The sequence below is a fragment of the Pollicipes pollicipes genome, unplaced genomic scaffold (assembly GCF_011947565.3).
Source record: "Pollicipes pollicipes isolate AB1234 unplaced genomic scaffold, Ppol_2.1 Scaffold_3087;HRSCAF=3621_pilon_pilon_pilon, whole genome shotgun sequence".
NCBI lineage: Eukaryota > Metazoa > Arthropoda > Thecostraca > Pollicipedomorpha > Pollicipedidae > Pollicipes > Pollicipes pollicipes.
Window position 1 is genome coordinate 19,614,821 of NW_023596225.1, and position 6,931 is coordinate 19,621,751.

Consider the following 6,931-nt stretch of genomic DNA (forward strand, 5'->3'; position numbering starts at 1 on the left):
ACGAAGCACGTGGCTGTGAGCTGCGATAAGCGCATGGCAAAAGCCCTCCCGCCCTCTGCCACTTGGCATCGGACGAATGATTATGGGCAAGCCGTGACAGCACCTGTGGTTGGGACCATAGCAGTGCTGACCGGCCCCAGTCACTGACCCGTGACCTCCGTCGACCTGTGACCTCAGCTGACCAGTGAAGTCAGCTGATCTGCGACCTCAACTAACATATGAACTCGGCTAAACCGTGACATCATCCGCCACGTGACCTGCCACCTGACCTGTGACTGACCCATGACGTCCGCGGCGCCATCTTCCCCACTGACCTACCTGTGACATGGCAGAAGGTCATGTTGGCGTAAACCGTGCGCGATTGAGCGCTCAAGAGGCAGACGTAGGCGGTGAAGAGCGCGGCCACGTGCGACAGCAGACACCGGCCATGCACGTTCTGCAGCTCTGGAATGGCCACGTAAATGACAAACGTGACCAGCAGGCAGAGCGCCGACACCACCAGCAAGAAGCGGTACACGTAGGTGGCCGTGTACACGCTGGCCAGCGGCTTGCCGAAGCAGGCGATGGCATAGTCGTAGTCGATGCTGAAAGTGCTGTTGTAGACGTAGCGCGCCTGATCCACGCAGAACTGCGACGGCGCGAACGATGTGCTCTGCTGCGGCACCCAGAGCGTGCCATCACGCTGCAAGTAGAATATATCCTTGTCGTCGTAGGCCGGCTGCAGCGCGAACACCCTGCCGTAGGCGCCCGCCTCCGACGGACCGCACACGGGGTTGCCAGGGCATGGTGAGGAAGCTCTCCACCTTCACCTCCCGCGTGTGCTCCGTATGGAAGACGGGCCGCCAGGGGGCGCGCTGCGGCACGCAGGCCAGGTCGGCGGCGCGGATCTGCAGGCCGCGCGGACAACACTTGCGCGCGCACACGTGACGCGCACAGGCCGGGCTGCAGCGTCTCCGGATCCAGCAGGGAGCTGGCCTGGTGCATGCTGATGTTGCAGACGCGTGCCGCCGTCTGCTGCTCCAGGGCGGCCTCGTCCCCAGGCGGAGGCGCGGTGGCCGGCAGCAAGTCGGTCGGCGCAGAAGCCCCCGGCCGGGAACAGCGCGTCCGCACAGCGCAGGTACAGCTGGCCCGTCGTCAGCAGGTCGAACTGCTGCTCGGGCTGCACGCCGTCCAGCCAGAAGTGCTTCTCCTCACAGCTGACGTTGGCGTACCGCACGCCGGTGCGGTCGTCGGGCGGGCCGAGCCTCCTGCTGCGGCCGTTCAGCAGGAGTGGGCGCCAGCGCAGCGGCGCCGGCACTGGCTGGCACGCGGGCCTCCCCGGCCGGCTGGCTTACCAGAGCCTCGTCCGGCGCACAGCACTTGAGCACCTCGGCCGTCTGCTGCCAGCGCAACCGGGCAGGTTGTCCGGCAGCGGGCAGGCGGGCCGCGTCCGGAGCGGACACGGCGCCCTGGCCGGACACCGGCGCCGACAGGCACGCGGCCAGCACAGCCAGTGACAGGAGGTTCAGCGTCGCCGCCCTCGCTGCAGCCAGCATCCTCATGGGCGTGCTGGTCACGATCAGCCCTGGTAGTCGACTCGTCTTGCTGTTGCCCAGTCGCGGCCCTCCGCGGTCGGATCAATCTGGGCCCTCGGATCCGGACATAGATCGCAGCCTCCTCATGGCCAATCGTAGGCCTCCCTGATGGCTAGCCGCGGTCACTGACCCCGACAGCTAGTACGACGATCACGTTCTTCCGTTTCGACGTTCGGTCCCACTCCTCTACTGGGCAGTCACGGTCCACCGACCAGGCCGCTAGCCAGCCTGCTGATCCGTCCACCAGCCAGCCTGCTGACCCGTTCACGTTGCTGGACGGCACGCCACAGCCGGAGTCCTCTGACGCGGGTCGCCGCTCACCGTTCCGCGTCCTCCGCCCAGTCCGCGCTGCTCCGACCCCTGCCACGCGGCGTCTGGCGGCGGCCGGATCCGCGCCCCGCCGGCCGGGCTGGCCGCGTCGCAGCGCCCCCTTCAGCCGCCCCCGGCACCTGCGCCGCGCAGCCCGCTGGCACCAGCCAGTCTTGGGCAAAAACCAGCTGCGAATGAGGGGACGTGGGCAACGGACGGCTATTGCCGGGTGTGAAGCGCCGCGGGAGGGGAGTGGAGTCACGTCGGGAGGAGGGTGGAGCGGCGGCGGGGAAGGGAACAAAGCTGCGACGAAAGAGGAGTGGAGCGGCGGCGAGAAGGGAACAGAGCTGCGACGAAAGGGGAGTGGAGCGGCGGCGGGAAGGGAACAAGGCTGCGACGAAAGGGAGGGTGGAGAGGCGGCGGGAAGAGAGCAGAGCTGCGACGAAAAGGGAGTGGAGCGGCGGCGGGAAGAGAGCAGACCTGCGACGAAAGGGGAGTGGAGCGGGCGTCGGGAAGGGAACAAAGCTGCGACGAAAGGGGAGTGGAGCGGCGGCGGGAAGGGAGCGAGCCGCGGCGGGAGGACAGTGGAGCGCGTCAGGAGAATTGGCTCGCAGCGGAAGGGGAGTGCAGCCGCGGGGGAGGCGAGTGGAGAGCGGGCGGGACATGTCTCGCGTGTCTGCTGTGGTCATAATGTCCTGGCTGTTTTTACGTGTGACGAGCGAGAACAACCTCAGGCAGCAAGGGCAGCGTGGGAGCAGGGCAAGACCGTTCGGGCCTCGAGCTGTTCACGCAAAGCCTGCTTTGACAGAGTCGGGATGGAGAAGAGGGACACGACACGGCAAGGCCAAACATGGGCAGCAAGTACCTACTCAGCTCGTGAATTCATTAAACGCAGCAATTTTTTTCGCAGCTAGATGTCATGTTACGCCGCTATTACCACTGTTACCGTTCGCCAATATTCCGGCAAATCATATTATTATTTGTCACCAGATTTACAACGCAGTGATAGAGAGTTATACCCGACCCACACAGGATGTCAAGAACAGCGACCAATTACCCCAATATGCAGGTCAGCAAACAGTGCTGGCCGCTGATAAGCTTTGCTATGCTGTAACCGTGACTCAATGCACGCAATCACCCCTCGGTGAAGCAAAGAGTCGACTTTGGCACCTATGTGCAAACAGCGAATGGTGCACAATTGCCAGGAAGCCAGGCCATGGAGCCGATAGTGAAAGGACCCGGTGGTGCGCAAAGGAAAGTTGTGCTACTGTTTCGCGTTTTGCGCGTGGATGATAACAAATATGAGAGGGTATGTCAAGGTAACGAACGTGCAAAACGTCTTGTGTAAGTTGCTGAAACATAAACTATTCATCTGCGTGTTTCCGTTAGATTTGTTTAAAATTTCACCTCGTCTTATCATTTAACTGGCGCCAGCAATAGTTCCTAAGGGTTGAGCTATTTCATTACAACCGATACGATGCCGATATAACCGATACAAAATCTAAACTCGTCTGGACTTTGAACTTCCATGGATGGCCCGGTCGCGCCACGCTCTGAAACCGGCGCAACGGGAACGCCCGCAATTCACTCGAAAATTGAACCGAGGGTCTGCGCTTGGTGAAAATTTATGCCCAGCAAAGGCTGGCAATCATGTGAACTTAGATGGGCATCCACTGATATCCATCAATGAAGGGTTGACAATGACCTCAACCCAGGTCGGCGGCCAGGTCGCAGTCTGCAGCCACTTTACGCGCACTGGCGAAAGGTGCGAAGGTCACGGTCTCTTTGACACAGATGGCTTATGAGTTCATTAGGCCCACGACTTGACCCCGCAACTTATCACCTGTGGAATGTAAACACGACGATCGCTAGGTTAGTCGGCCCGCACAAATTGACACGACTCAGCCGAGCTGCCATTGACAACCACCTCAACACACGGTGGTGACGCGTCACAGGCATGCTCGCTGCCTCCACCAGCGGGTGAGATCGCAAGTTGTCTCGTTCCACACGGCGGAAGTTGGACACCGTCGCGGGCAGCTTGCGCCTCCACCAGCGGGAGCCAGGCCGTGTCTCGTCCACACGGGGAGGGTCCGTTGACACGTCGCGGGGCAGCTGGCGCCTCCACCAGCGGGAGAGCCAGTGTCTCTTCCACACGGGGATGTCTTGGTGACACGTCGCGGTCAGGCTGCAGCCTCCGCCAGCGGGGACCAGTGTCTCGTCCACACGGAGGATTTGGTGAGGTGACACGTCGCGGGCAGCTGCGCCTCCGCACCAGCGGGAGCCAGTGTCTCGTCCACACGGGGAGGTTGACCACGTCCGCTGGGCAGGCTGCGCCTCCGCCAGCGGGAGCCAGTGTCTCGTCCACACGGGGAGGTGACATCGCGGGCAGCTGCGCCTCCACCAGCGGGAGCCAGTGTCTCGTCCACACGGGGAGGTGACACGTCGCGGGCAGCTGCGCCTCCGCCAGCGGGAGCCAGTGTCTTCGTCCACACGGGGAGGTGGACACACGTCGCGGGCAGTGCGCCTCCCGCCAGCGGAGAGCCAGTGTCTCGTCCACACGGGGAGGGGTGACACCCGTCGCGGGGCAGCTGCGCCTCCACCAGCGGGAGCCAGTGTCGTCCCCGTCAGCTAGAGGACCCGTCCAATCGCTGGCTCAGGGCGTTAGGTCCGTGCTTCGAGCCATTCCACGACGTGGGTGAACGCAAATGTAATCGGGTCGAGTGATTCACAGCCAGGGTGGCGGCGCGGGGGAGATAAAGCAGACACACGTGCTTAATCAACGCCAGCGTTCCTATCTGACGGCGGGCAATTAACCAACCATCTGAGTCACCCGTATTGCTTTCATTTCGCAACCTCAGGAATCCGTTCTTAGGACCCTCGCGTTTACTTTCCAGTCGCAACGCGAAGGTATGAGCCCATGTGATGGGCCAACGCCGCAGTTCCGAAGTGTATTGGACACAAACGGAGAAAGTACACGGTCAAACGGGGAAACCCCTCTTTCCAGGTTCTCTTACAATGTCATGCGTCATTTTCTTTCTAGTTCTTGTGCATTTTTGGCAAGTTTAGGCCAGCAGCGAAACATACTATATGTTTGCCATCCAGTCCTGCAAGAGCTCTCAGTGGGAACGATGATCCCATTTCGTCCGGTTTCTGGAATGATGAAATCGCACCCTCTAATCGCAAATTGCCTTTTCATAACGATCGGATGTCGATCCGTTGCCCATTCTAGCCGGTCCGTTTCGCCCCTTCAAACGCATGAGGAAACACCGGGCACATGCCTAATGCGAATCAGCGCAGACCTGCGTGAGTTAGCAAGCGGGCGATGCGCGCGACTACCTTCGGACCCTGTAACCGGGACAGTTCGGACACGACACTCGGTGGCGTTCGATACGGCACAGGTGCGACCAAGGTCTGCCAGCGCGGGCTGCTGACTCAGTGACGGGCGCCGGCGTGGTGACGATTAGCGTGGCACGTGACCCCCCTTGAACCCAGTCCACCTCTGAGCATTCAGGGCGAACTCGTCCGGCCTTGCAAGCAAGACATGCCGTGTGCGTTTCGAACGCGTGATTTCTATGCCAGCGCAAAAAATCATGGAATTGCCTCCGGTGGTCGTTTATCTTCGAAGCCGGATGGAAACAAGTCGTGGCACGATGTTCGACATGTATTTGCAATGAGCTGCATGAGGATAGACAAATACACTTCCGAGAATCGGGTGACACCAAACGCATGTCTCTCACAACCAGTATCACCACCGGGCCGACGGCTGAACCGCCCTTCGGAGTATCACCACGCGCACGTAGTGAACATTCCCACTGCAAGAAACACAACAGTTTCATAGTTTCGTCTAGGCTGGACACCAATATCGCCACAAAACAGCTTTGGAGGAATGCATACGTTTTTCGCACAACCTTAAGTGATAACGAACCTATAAAAATTTCCTCAACCCTGCATCAAGATGGGCGCCAATCTTCATTCGGCCCTCACACTGGTTTCAAAAACGAGGACGGCAGCAGTTTGTGGTACATATTCAAAGACACAATGCAAAGACAATGATAACCTTGTCTGCCACCACCAATGACGTTATACGTCGTCCATTTATGATTCGACGAATTTAAACCCCTTCTTCGTCAGATCTTCTTTGGCCTCCTTGATTTGCTGAGGACAAAAGAAACATCGTTACACATCTTAGAGCGTGGTTAATACTGCATCTTCAAACACACAACTCAGGGTCAGCCAAACGTCGACGGTTAGAAGTCGGGCAGAGAAGGCCTCAGCTGGACGCCAGAAGTGAGGCCTGGGAAACACTGACGCAGGCGTCAGACAAACCCGGGTCATGCGCCACCAGCGTTGCGAGACCATTGCTGCCGTGTTCCGGGAATCAACAGCGTCACGGAAGACTAGCGAGCCACTTCCCGTCCGGGTACCAGCAGCCGGGTACCGGGTACCGGGTACCAGCAGCCGCACAGCCGCCACCTCAGCGACGTCCTGCGTGCCGTATGGCCCATGCCCAGGTAGGCCCAGGATACCTGTTCATTATCTTCCCACTGAAATCGGTTCTATCGGCGCGCGACATGCCTGCATGTTCGAACGCACGTGTTCGGCGTCTGGGGGGGTCCTTGCGGCGTACGCGCGCCAGTGTGGCAGGCCAAGTCTAGCCCTTCCTAAAAGGCGAGAAGCAGGCGCCCTTCAGGGAGGGAGCCCCTTCCTAAAGTGCGCTCACACATGTCGTCCAAATGCAGCGATGAGATTCCATGCCACGCAGCACCTTCGGAAGGTGGCGAATCGCTGACGTCTAGAGCTGCCGCTGCCGCTACCGCCAGCCCCTGTGTCATCAAGACGTCGTTCGTGGACACCTACACGATGGGCGAAGCGCCATTTCAAGTAACCCAAAGGACAAATATGTAACTCCCGTCGAGTTCTACACATCTCCCTGTCATTCAAGGTCGGGCTAGTACAGTACGCTCCGCAGTGTCGTGTGCAACGCCATGAGGAGTGTGTCTTGTCTAGTTCAAACAGATCATGCCTGGTGTACGCTAACTGGAACTGAC